The sequence below is a fragment of the Ixodes scapularis genome, unplaced genomic scaffold, assembly GCF_016920785.2.
Source record: "Ixodes scapularis isolate PalLabHiFi unplaced genomic scaffold, ASM1692078v2 PGA_scaffold12__126_contigs__length_90152505, whole genome shotgun sequence".
Taxonomy (NCBI): Eukaryota; Metazoa; Arthropoda; class Arachnida; order Ixodida; family Ixodidae; genus Ixodes; species Ixodes scapularis.
This window is the reverse complement of record NW_024609838.1, coordinates 13,264,702-13,275,236: the sequence shown is the minus strand read 5'-3', so window position 1 is coordinate 13,275,236 and position 10,535 is coordinate 13,264,702.

The window sequence follows — 10,535 nt, the reverse complement described above, 5'->3', positions numbered from 1 at the left end:
GTCACATTTTGAATAATTATCACAAGCTCGCTTGCACACTCACCGTTTTTTTTTTTTTTTTTTTCGTTAAGGAGAGGACACTCCTCTATGAGAGGATTGCTTGCGGAAGCTACAGGGTTGACGTCATGCTCTCTTCTAGTACATTGAACCCCCCTGGGTGCAACAATCCAGTGCAAGAAAATCACAATACAGTGATTTTCAGGAATTTGGCTCAATTCCTGAAAATAAGTAAATAAGTACTCTGTGGCCACTTTATCAAATATTCGCCGCTGTTCTTGAAAATAGGTCATGCAGCCCTGATTATACCCCTGGGCAATGCATACCAGTCAAAACATCACTGTATAGGGGAATGAAAGGGCATCATGAACGATTGTGTTAAAATACTTGTGCTTTACTTTGAAAGTACATTGTATTTATAGTACTTTACGTACTTTACTTCAAATACATTGCAGCCCAGTGTACTTACTACGTCCATTCTCCTCCATTCTCCTCCATTCTCCTCCATTCTCCTCCAGTTGACTCCCCGTGGAGCAAGCACCCGTTCACCATCTACGAGGACATCCCGGGTTTCCACGGAAAATCACGACACCCCAGTGTGGTTAGTCGAGCCCTGACAGAGGAGGTGATGACGTCTCGGCATTCCTCGTTTACGGCCATTTATACTGATGGCTCTGTCGACTTCATTCATGATGTCGCGTCTGCAGCTTACCACATCCCATCGGAACCCTGCTCATGGTCAGGACGGTTGGACCATGCCGTGTCGTCGACTACAGCTGAGCTGAGTGGAATCCACGCAGCTCTTCTTCACATCACGACGAAACCACCTAATAACTGGCTTCTGTCAACAGACTCTCGGTGTGCGGTGCATAATATCCTCAGCAGCAAAGGCGCCAATCCTGATTTGGTTTGTGAAATAATTAGGCTGGGTCATCTACTTGTCTCCCATGGTTCTAACCTGCGAGTACAGTGGATACCTTCGCACATTGGCTTACCCGGAAATGAGATGGCTGACCATCTGGCCTCAACCGCTCTAAAACTGCCCACTGCGACGTTGAATCTCCCCAGCCACTCTGACCCAAGATTGGCTATTAAGACTTGGATACAACACAAGCATCCCGTTTCCAGTGTGGCGTCTGATGAACCTCCTTCTCCAGCTTGTACGCGTGGCCTAACACGGAAGTTCGCTTCTCTTCTCCACCGCTTAAGAGCAGACTGCGCGTACACGCAAGTGAACCTGCACCGCATCAAAAAAACAACCAGCCCCTTCTGCGAGCACTGCGATCAACCAGAAACGCTGACGCATATATTTTTTGAATGTGGACACTACAATACAGAAAGAACCGTCCTTCTAGCTTCACTGAAGAGCCTCGGTGTTTCACCCACCCTCGTGGATATGCTATTCCCCAAGGGTCCATCATCCACGTGCATACGTCTCCGAAAGACTGTGTTCAGCTTCTTGGATGCCTGTGGGCTTCTGGCAAGGCTGTGATGAGTGAGAAAATACGACCGCCGACTTCTCTTTTCGTGCTTGTGTGCCAGTGATAGTTTTTCTCGTGAAGTTTTCTGCGGGAATTTTGTGAGCATTCTGTGATGCTCGCGTTCTAGATGTGCCCATTTTCTCACTTTTGACTGATTTTTTGCCGACTTTTTATTTTACTTTAATTTGTTAACTTGTGTTTCATCACCCTATATTTCTCATCACCATCTGTTCCCCCTCCTTTCCCCTGCATTCATTCTCATCAATACTGCAATAACCCAAGCCCGTGAAACTTTTCCACAGCCAGTGAGAAAAACCTCACGTCAGGCAAACACCACCACCACCACCACCACCACTTACTACTTTACCTGAAGTACATCACGTATAATTTACTTTGTACTCTACTTGAAGTACCCTCTAGATGGACTCTACTCAACACTGGTTAATGAATCTAGTGAAGCCAACAGCTGCGTTCGCGCTGCAGTCGGTCAAGACGTCCTGCACAACAAGTTAGTAGTGCTGGAATTGTAATCTGTTCCACCTTAAGCGGAGACTAGAAGTTCCGCCTTCAGCGCGAGCTCTCTGCCCTTGCTAGCACAAGTGTGAACGCGCAAGCACGCGCAACCGGAGCACTGCGTAAGCATGCGAGCTCGCGCCGAAGGCGGAGCTTCCGGTCGGAGGGGGTCAGCCTGTGGCAGACACAAGTGATGCGTTCCACGGGGGCTCGTGTTGAGTCAGCGAGGACCCCAGCCGTAACAGTTAAGGACTCGTGTGACGCTCTTCCGAGTACCAGAGGTGGCTCTAGACAAGAAGAACACGGCAGGGACGAGCCTTGTGTTGTCCCCAGCGTGAGGCTTTCAATAAAGCTTCGACGTCTCGTGAGCATCGAGTGTGCAGCCGCAGCCAAAGGAGCCCAGCTAGAAATTCACATTAGATACAATTGAAATTGCAACTGCTTTTAATTGGAACCAATTGGTTTTAGAGGGTTCAAATTGTAAGCACACTTGCCAATCAATCTCACCTATTGGAATAATTTTTGAACCTGAATGGGTCTCAAATGGGTCCCGTTGATTCGCATTGGTTCCCACGTGCAAAATATCCCAGCCCAAAATCAGTCCACTTCCAGCTGGATTATTGAACTGGAAACGAGGCGGTCCAGCTGGATTCCAGCTGGACACAGCTGGACCCAGCTGGAATCCAGCTGGACCGCCTCATTTCCAGTTCCATAATCCAGCTGGAAGTGGACTGATTTTCGCCTAGGAGTGACAAACTGGTTAACCGAAAAACTAACTGGTACCAATGAGAAATTCCAATTGGAATCTAATGGGAATTTTCAACTGGGAGTGGTGCACGAAAGTGTATGGTTCTGTTAAGAACGACAAATGAAGCAGTTCGTACACCTGGATGATCAACTGCCGTCGTCGTCGTCTTTATTCGTGTTGCTCGTGCATCGTTCATATCGATCAACGAGGTTGATATTGATACATCCTCTTTTCTCCCGCTTTCTTTTTTTTTTTTTGAGGACACAAAGAAACAAACAAAATCATTAGGGAAGAAAGAACGGAAGGAAACAGAAAACAAAAGAAAAGTGAAAATAAAAAAAATAAAAAAGAAACTACGCAATCTGCTGGAATGTTTCAGCATAGCTTAGTCTACGTGGAGGTCGTCTTGTTCTGCCTGACGTACGTGAAGTGTGCCCATTCAGCCTTTGAGCTTGCTGGACGTACTCATGCGGCGTCCGAGCTTCGTACTTATCTGTATTGTCTGGTCGAGCTGGTTCCGATAGTCTCTCATCTTCCACTTCTGAGTCGTCGTCATTGTCATCGTCATTTGTTCCTTGAACGTATTTTTCACATGTGTTCAAGAGATGTAGACCGTTGCGGCGGAACGTCCTGCCATCTTCTGTGATGACGCTGTATGACCTTGGGGCTACGTATGATTGCACCCTGGCTTTTGTGACCCATTTTCCGTTATTTAGAATCCGCACAGTGTCTCCTGGCTGCAACCGTCCTTGGTGTCGTCCTTTTTGAAGGTTCTGTGCATGTTTTGGTACAGGCGGTGCTGGTTCACTGGAAAAGTCTGGCACAAGTGTTCGAATTCCGCGACCCATAAGAAGCTCTGATGGTGAGCGACCGCCCTCCAGCGGAGCCGTACGGTAGCTGAGAAGACCCAGCCAGAAATCCTCCCTGGTAGCCTGCGCCTTTTGGAGCAGCCTCTTGACCACCTGGACGCCCTTCTCCGCTAGGCTGTTGGAACGGGGATACCGAGGGCTTGACACTGTATGAATAAAGTCATACCGCGCAGAAAAGTCTTTAAATTCTTTCGCAGAAAACGGTGGGCCTCTGTCAGTGCATGCAGACCTCTAACGGTATTCCATGACGTGAAAAAATCGCAAAAAGTTTGGCTATCACGCCATAAGCAGTTACGTCTTGTAGCCCCTCCACTTCCGGAAAATTGGAGTACGCATCATAAACAACTAGGTAATGTCTTCGAGCCAGTTCGAACAAATCTGCCCCAACTCGGCCCCAAGGATTTTCCGGTACCTCACGTGTATGCAAAGGTTCATTTTGCTGTCTGTGTGCGAAGGCTTGGCAAGTCTCACATTGCCTGATTAGCGCAGTGATGTCCGGATTCATTCCTGGCCAATAAACAAGGCTTCTTGCCCTTGCTTTGCACTTGTTGAGACCTAGGTGACCGTGATGTATTCGTTTAAGTATTTCTTTGCGCATTGCTGTAGGAATTACTACTTTGCTTCCTTTCAACAAGACTCCGTTGACCACGGAAAGCCCTGTCATGACGGTCTTTAACTCACGTAGGATTGGTTTCCCCGCTTCTAAACTGTTTATCGCTTCCTGCAGAACCGGATCATTTGATGTGGCGGTCTTTAGGCTGCCCAAAGTCCGGCTGCCCACCAGTGTTGAAAGCACCGTGACCGCATTTGCATGTATCTCAACGTCGGTGGAGCTTTCTTCGAGTTGTGACTCGCAAGAGATGCGAGAAAGTGTGTCCGCGATCACCAGCTTCTTTCCCGGGACAAACTGCAAATCAAATTCAAATTTCAGTAAACGAAAAAACAGTCTTTGCAGCCTTGGTGACACCATGTATCGTTGTGTTAAGAACGACAAATGAAGTACGTACACCTGGATAGCTAGGTTCGACATTGTACATGTACCTTTTTTTAGTACACGGAAGTGACGTCATCACGTCTGATTGGTTGGAAACAAAAGTGACGTAATTTCCCTAGAAAAATGTGGGCGGAGTCGGCAAAACTGGGCGGAGTCGGCTACCGGACGTGACAACAAAATGACGTTTCGTTTTGTACCGAGTACGTTTCAAAAGGTACTTGCTCGGAACTGGGTGTCATTGGCAGCATGTTTTCGGCGGCGAGGCGTCGTCGTCTCGTCAATTCGACTTTTTCTTTAATAGAGCTTTTTTTTTTCGCCCGAAAGGCTGTATCGGGAACACCGCGATGCATTCGAGCTCCCGGAGGAGATCTTTCGGAAGCAATACCGCCTGCCCAAGATCGTGGTGCGGTGGTTGTGCGACGAACTTCGCGAGGAACCGGAGGTAAGTAGAGTGCGTACCTCGTGGACGGTCATGACTGTGGAGCTTCAAGTGTTGTGTGCACTGCGCTTCTACGGCACGGGGAGCTTCCAAGGCATGGTGGCGAGCGACGAACACGTAGCGCGGGACCAAAGGACAGTCAGCGTTGCGGTCCGCGCCGTGTCCGTCGCTATCGTGCGTCGTCTCGGGGTCCAGCGTGGCTGGATCCACTTCCCCGAGACGCCGAGCGAGAGGTTCGACGCGGAGAAGGGCTTCAGGCTGCTCGGCAGGATACCCGGCGTCATCGGTTGCGTGGACGGGACCATGGTCTTCATTGTCGGCCCGTCCAAGAACGACCCCACCGTCACGAAGGCGGCGTACTGGTGCCGCAAGTACTTCTACGCCCTCAACGTGATGGTGGTAAGCACACTCATGTTACGTTGTCAAAACGGGCCCCAAATCTGTAGAAAAAAAAAACGTATTGCCGATACGGTTTAAGTATGCTGTTTTATGACTGCGGGCTGTGGGGTCTCACGACTGCGCGAGCGTGTGCTCTACGTAGCATGTGAGCCGTGAGACTCTTCTCCCAAAAATAATACTTGTCTGTTAAAACGTGCAAGCTTCCGTAAAAAAAGAAAAAAAAACACATTATTTTTGCTTCAAGGTAGTTAGTTGTACCTTGCATCCAGGAAGGTGTGTTGACATGCATGTGTCAGACAAAATAACTTAAAAGGTTCTGAAATTGCGACTGCTTTGTGAACCATAAGTACAATCTACTACTTGTGGATTCAGGTAATTACATGTCAATATCTCTCTCACTTTCAGGTGTGTGACGCCGACTGCCGGATAATGTGCATCGACCCACGGTATCCCGGGTCGGTGCACGACTCCTTCGTGAGGCAATTTTCCTGGCTCCGAAACCAACTCGAGCAAGGGCAGCTGCCATGCGATGGCCGGTTCCTGCTTGGTGAGCATACTAAAATCATTCCTTACGCACACGGTGGCTCCCACTGCTTGAAAGCCACAGTACCACACGTACTGTGCATGTTGTGAGGCACACAGACACAGTTGCTGGAACTCCTTGAAGTGAGACAACATCCAAAGTTTCGCCATTAATCTCTGTTTATGTCCACATAACTCTCACACTCTGCAGGCTACGAAAGCCACACTACACCAAACTCACGACAGTGATAGACTATGCAAGCAAGGCATGCGACCGCAGTGCGAGTCGCTGTCCGGTTCGGCCCACTCACTGTTACTGTCTGCCTGTACCCTCTTGCTGGTTGGTTTTTGCATGAAGTTGGAGCTCTTTCACAGATACCTGGGGGCTCGCCTGGTCGCTTTGACGGTCGTCAGTTTGTACGGAATGGGATCAATTCCTCCTTGGCCACTTGGGGCTCGCCAAATCTGTCCTTGGGTCGTCTCTGTCCCACAAACTGGATTCTTTTCCCTGACCCTTCTTCTTCGGTCTACCTTTACAGCTCCTCCTATTAGACCCTCCGTGTCCCAACAGGACCTGACTCCTTTCCAATCTAACCACCCCCTCTCTTTTCCCCATCTCCAACTCCACCGAGAATTAGGAAAGAGGTTCGTCGAACTGGCGCCTTATCCCCTTGCTTGCCAAAGACAAGGCCAGCGTGTTCTGGTCTGCCCGTGCCTAAGGTCACGGCCACACTCCCAAAAGCAACAGAGCTTTTATCTGTCGGATGCAAGGGCCTAATAATGCACTTGCATACAACACAGCACCCCTAAGGAATCGTGCACACATCCCATACAACCCACCAGAAAAACACATAGTTACATGAAATAACAGGGAGCTTGCAGGCAAGCTGGTGCTAATTAATCATAATGTAAACTGATACTGTAGTGCAGAAATATTAACACACTTTTAAGTCACACTTAAGTTACATTATAATTGACATAGTTGCACACAGCTGTTTTCTTGCCTTTTATTTTAAAAAGTAAAGAATGTAATATGTTCCATCCTCTACATGTGCAGGTGACAGCGGCTACCCCTTGGAGCCTTGGCTCATCACCCCTGTCCCCGGGAACCACGCGACCTCCACCGCTTGCGGCCGGTTTAGTAAGGCGCATTCCTCGATCAGGTCTGTTGTGGAGCGCTGCATCGGGCTGTTGAAAAACAGATTCCGGTGTCTGCAAAGGCACCGGGCTCTGTATTACCACCCTTCAACAGCCACCGCCATTATTTCGGCATGTGCAGTGCTCCACAACATCTGCCTTGCATCGAGCGAGCCAGAACCGGAGTCAGACTCCGACCCTGAAGAGTCAGAGTTGGAGTCTGAGCCGAGCTCGGACGGTTCTGAGCCGAGCTCGGAGAGGTCAGCGTCGGCTCCCGAGAGGCTGGCTCCTGCCGGCCCTCCGGTCGGCCTTCCGGTCAGCCTCTCGGACAGGGGAAGGCTCTGAGGCAGCGCCTTGTCGCCCTGTTCGGAACCCGCCGCAGACGTGCCCGTGCGGAGCGCCACACGCAAGGGGTCCGCCGCCACGACGGTAGTCCCGACCACCAGGGACACCGTCGGGAACCCCCTCAGCGCCCTCGCTGCGGTGGTGCCCAGCACGGACGAAGCCAGCGACAGGGAACCTCTCGCCACCACGACTTAGGTCCTGACCACCAAGGACCCCGTCACATCCTAGCCCTCAGTGAAGCCCTCCCCGTGGAAGCCGTAAAGTGCACACTTCACTTCCTGCTCCACAGTCATGGCCGTCCACAAGCTACATACTCTCTTCAGCTCCTACACCTTGTGAAGTTCGTCGCACAGCCAGCGTGCTGCCTCCGGATACGTGTCGAGTGCATCGCGGTGAAATCGATACAGCCTTTTTTTTTATTTTTATGAGCAGAAGGCACGAGACGCAGTCGACAGTGACAGAAAAGGTTCGGAGGTTTAGTTGCCAGACCAACAGGTCATCTGGATTGCCCCTGCAAAGAACTCAGAAGTAATTTAGACTACCTCTAGAAAGAAATGCTTGCTTTTGCAGAGATTGCTTTCTTAGTTGCTGATTGAACCAGGGATATTGTTGTCATGGACATTGTTTCATTTTACAAATGCTTCAAAGCGGCTTGCCTTCTGCTCCATTTTATTATCTCTTTTATGGTACTTCATCAAAGTTAGGTGATTGTGTTATCTCAAGACAGTGCACATGTAGTTTGTTTTGAAAATTGCTTTATTTCTTAAAGAAAAACCTGTGACTTCATGAATAAAAGTGTGATAACATGGAATGTAATATTTCATTCTTGGAAGTAAAACTGAGCATCGACTGGAACCATGTAAGCAATTGGGCAATCTTAAGTATATATCACAGATATCTTGTTGAACACTCTGGTCTTATTTGAGCACAATAGTTAAATTTCGAAAGGAAAAAAAAATATATATTTTCTGACTAGCATACCACCATATAAACACTGGACCACTTTGAAAGAATTATCACAGATGTTGCGCCAAACATTTTTATTCGAGCACTGCAATAGCAAGTTCTCGAAAGATAAAAAAATTGTTTCTGACTAAAGCAGCCGCCACTCGCGCGCTCCCCGTTGGTTCCGCCGACCCCTCCGCTGCCCCCGGCACACCCGGCTCCTCGTGGTTCGACATTTTGGTTTGAAGAAGGCGCGTAGCGCACATCCCGCATAATATTGGAACAACTTTCTCTCCAATTAATTATTAAATGTATTGCAAAAGGGTACAAAAAAGCGGTTTGTTTTAACAACGCCCAAAAGGTTTTGATTGTTTTTCAATACTTTTACCTGTACTAGAACATATGCGACGGCCAGCGACGCACAGGATTGGTTGCCGTTCCTTAGCTAAACGCAGGAACTGCTCCCCGCGTCGTAGTAAATCCTACCCCGTATCCCGCGCGTAGGGACGCCTCAGGGAATGCGTAGCTACTTCCGCTCGTCGGTGGTTGGCTCCGGACGTCGCTGAAACGGGTGACGGGTATCAAGTTTGCGATGACGTAGCGGCGTCAAAGTGGGCAGAGCCGCCACGTGAGTGTTGCTAGGATACGCTCCTCCTTTGCATTACGTCACTTCCATGTACCTTTTCTCAAATGTCCAACCTAGCGATCCTGGATGGGATTAGATCAACTGCCGTCGTCGTAGTCTTTATTCGTGTTGCTCGTGCATCGTTCTGTAATGGTCGCGTGCAGGGCCGTACCCAGAAAAAAATTTCGGGGGGGGGGGGGGGGGGGTTTCGGGGACTACGGCGGCCATTTTGAAAATGTCTATTGTCTTATTTTCGCCTATGAATCATGTGCATCGGTGGAATATAATGGAGACTTATAGCAAACGGGAGAACCGGTCCCGGTTTGGTACCCGGTAGCCGACCGGCGCCACTGCGCGAGCGCAGATGTGGAGATTAAAATCGGCTGGCTGCAAGTGCACCGACCAGGGCCGTACACAGAAACAAATTTCGGGGGGGGGGGGGGGGGTTGGGGGACTACGGCGGCCATTTTGAAAATGTCTATTGTCTTATTTTCGCCTATGAATCATGTGCATCGGTGGAATATAATGGAGACTTATAGCAAACGGGAGAACCGGTCCCGGTTTGGTACCCGGTAGCCGACCGGCGCCACTGCGCGAGCGCAGATGTGGAGATTAAAATCGGCTGGCTGCAAGTGCACCGACCAGGGCCGTACACAGAAAAAAATTTCGGGGGGGGGGGGTTTTCGGGGACTACGGCGGCCATTTTGAAAATGTCTATTGTCTTATTTTCGCCTATGAATCATGTGCATCGGTGGAATATAATGGAGACTTATAGCAAACGGGAGAACCGGTCCCGGTTTGGTACCCGGTAGCCGACCGGCGCCACTGCGCGAGCGCAGATGTGGAGATTAAAATCGGCTGGCTGCAAGTGCACCGACCAGGGCCGTACACAGAAACAAATTTCGGGGGGGGGGGGGGGGGTTTCGGGGACTACGGCGGCCATTTTGAAAATGTCTATTGTCTTATTTTCGCCTATGAATCATGTGCATCGGTGGAATATAATGGAGACTTATAGCAAACGGGAGAACCGGTCCCGGTTTGGTACCCGGTAGCCGACCGGCGCCACTGCGCGAGCGCAGATGTGGAGATTAAAATCGGCTGGCTGCAAGTGCACCGACCAGGGCCGTACACAGAAAAAAATTTCGGGGGGGGGGGGGGGGGTTTCGGGGACTACGGCGGCCATTTTGAAAATGTCTATTGTCTTATTTTCGCCTATGAATCATGTGCATCGGTGGAATATAATGGAGACTTATAGCAAACGGGAGAACCGGTCCCGGTTTGGTACCCGGTAGCCGACCGGCGCCACTGCGCGAGCGCAGATGTGGAGATTAAAATCGGCTGGCTGCAAGTGCACCGACCAGGGCCGTACACAGAAAAAAATTTCGGGGGGGGGGGGGTTTTCGGGGACTACGGAGGCCATTTTGAAAATGTCTATTGTCTTATTTTCGCCTATTAATCATGTGCATCGGTGGAATATAATGGAGACTTATAGCAAACGGGAGAACCGGTCCCGGTTTGGTA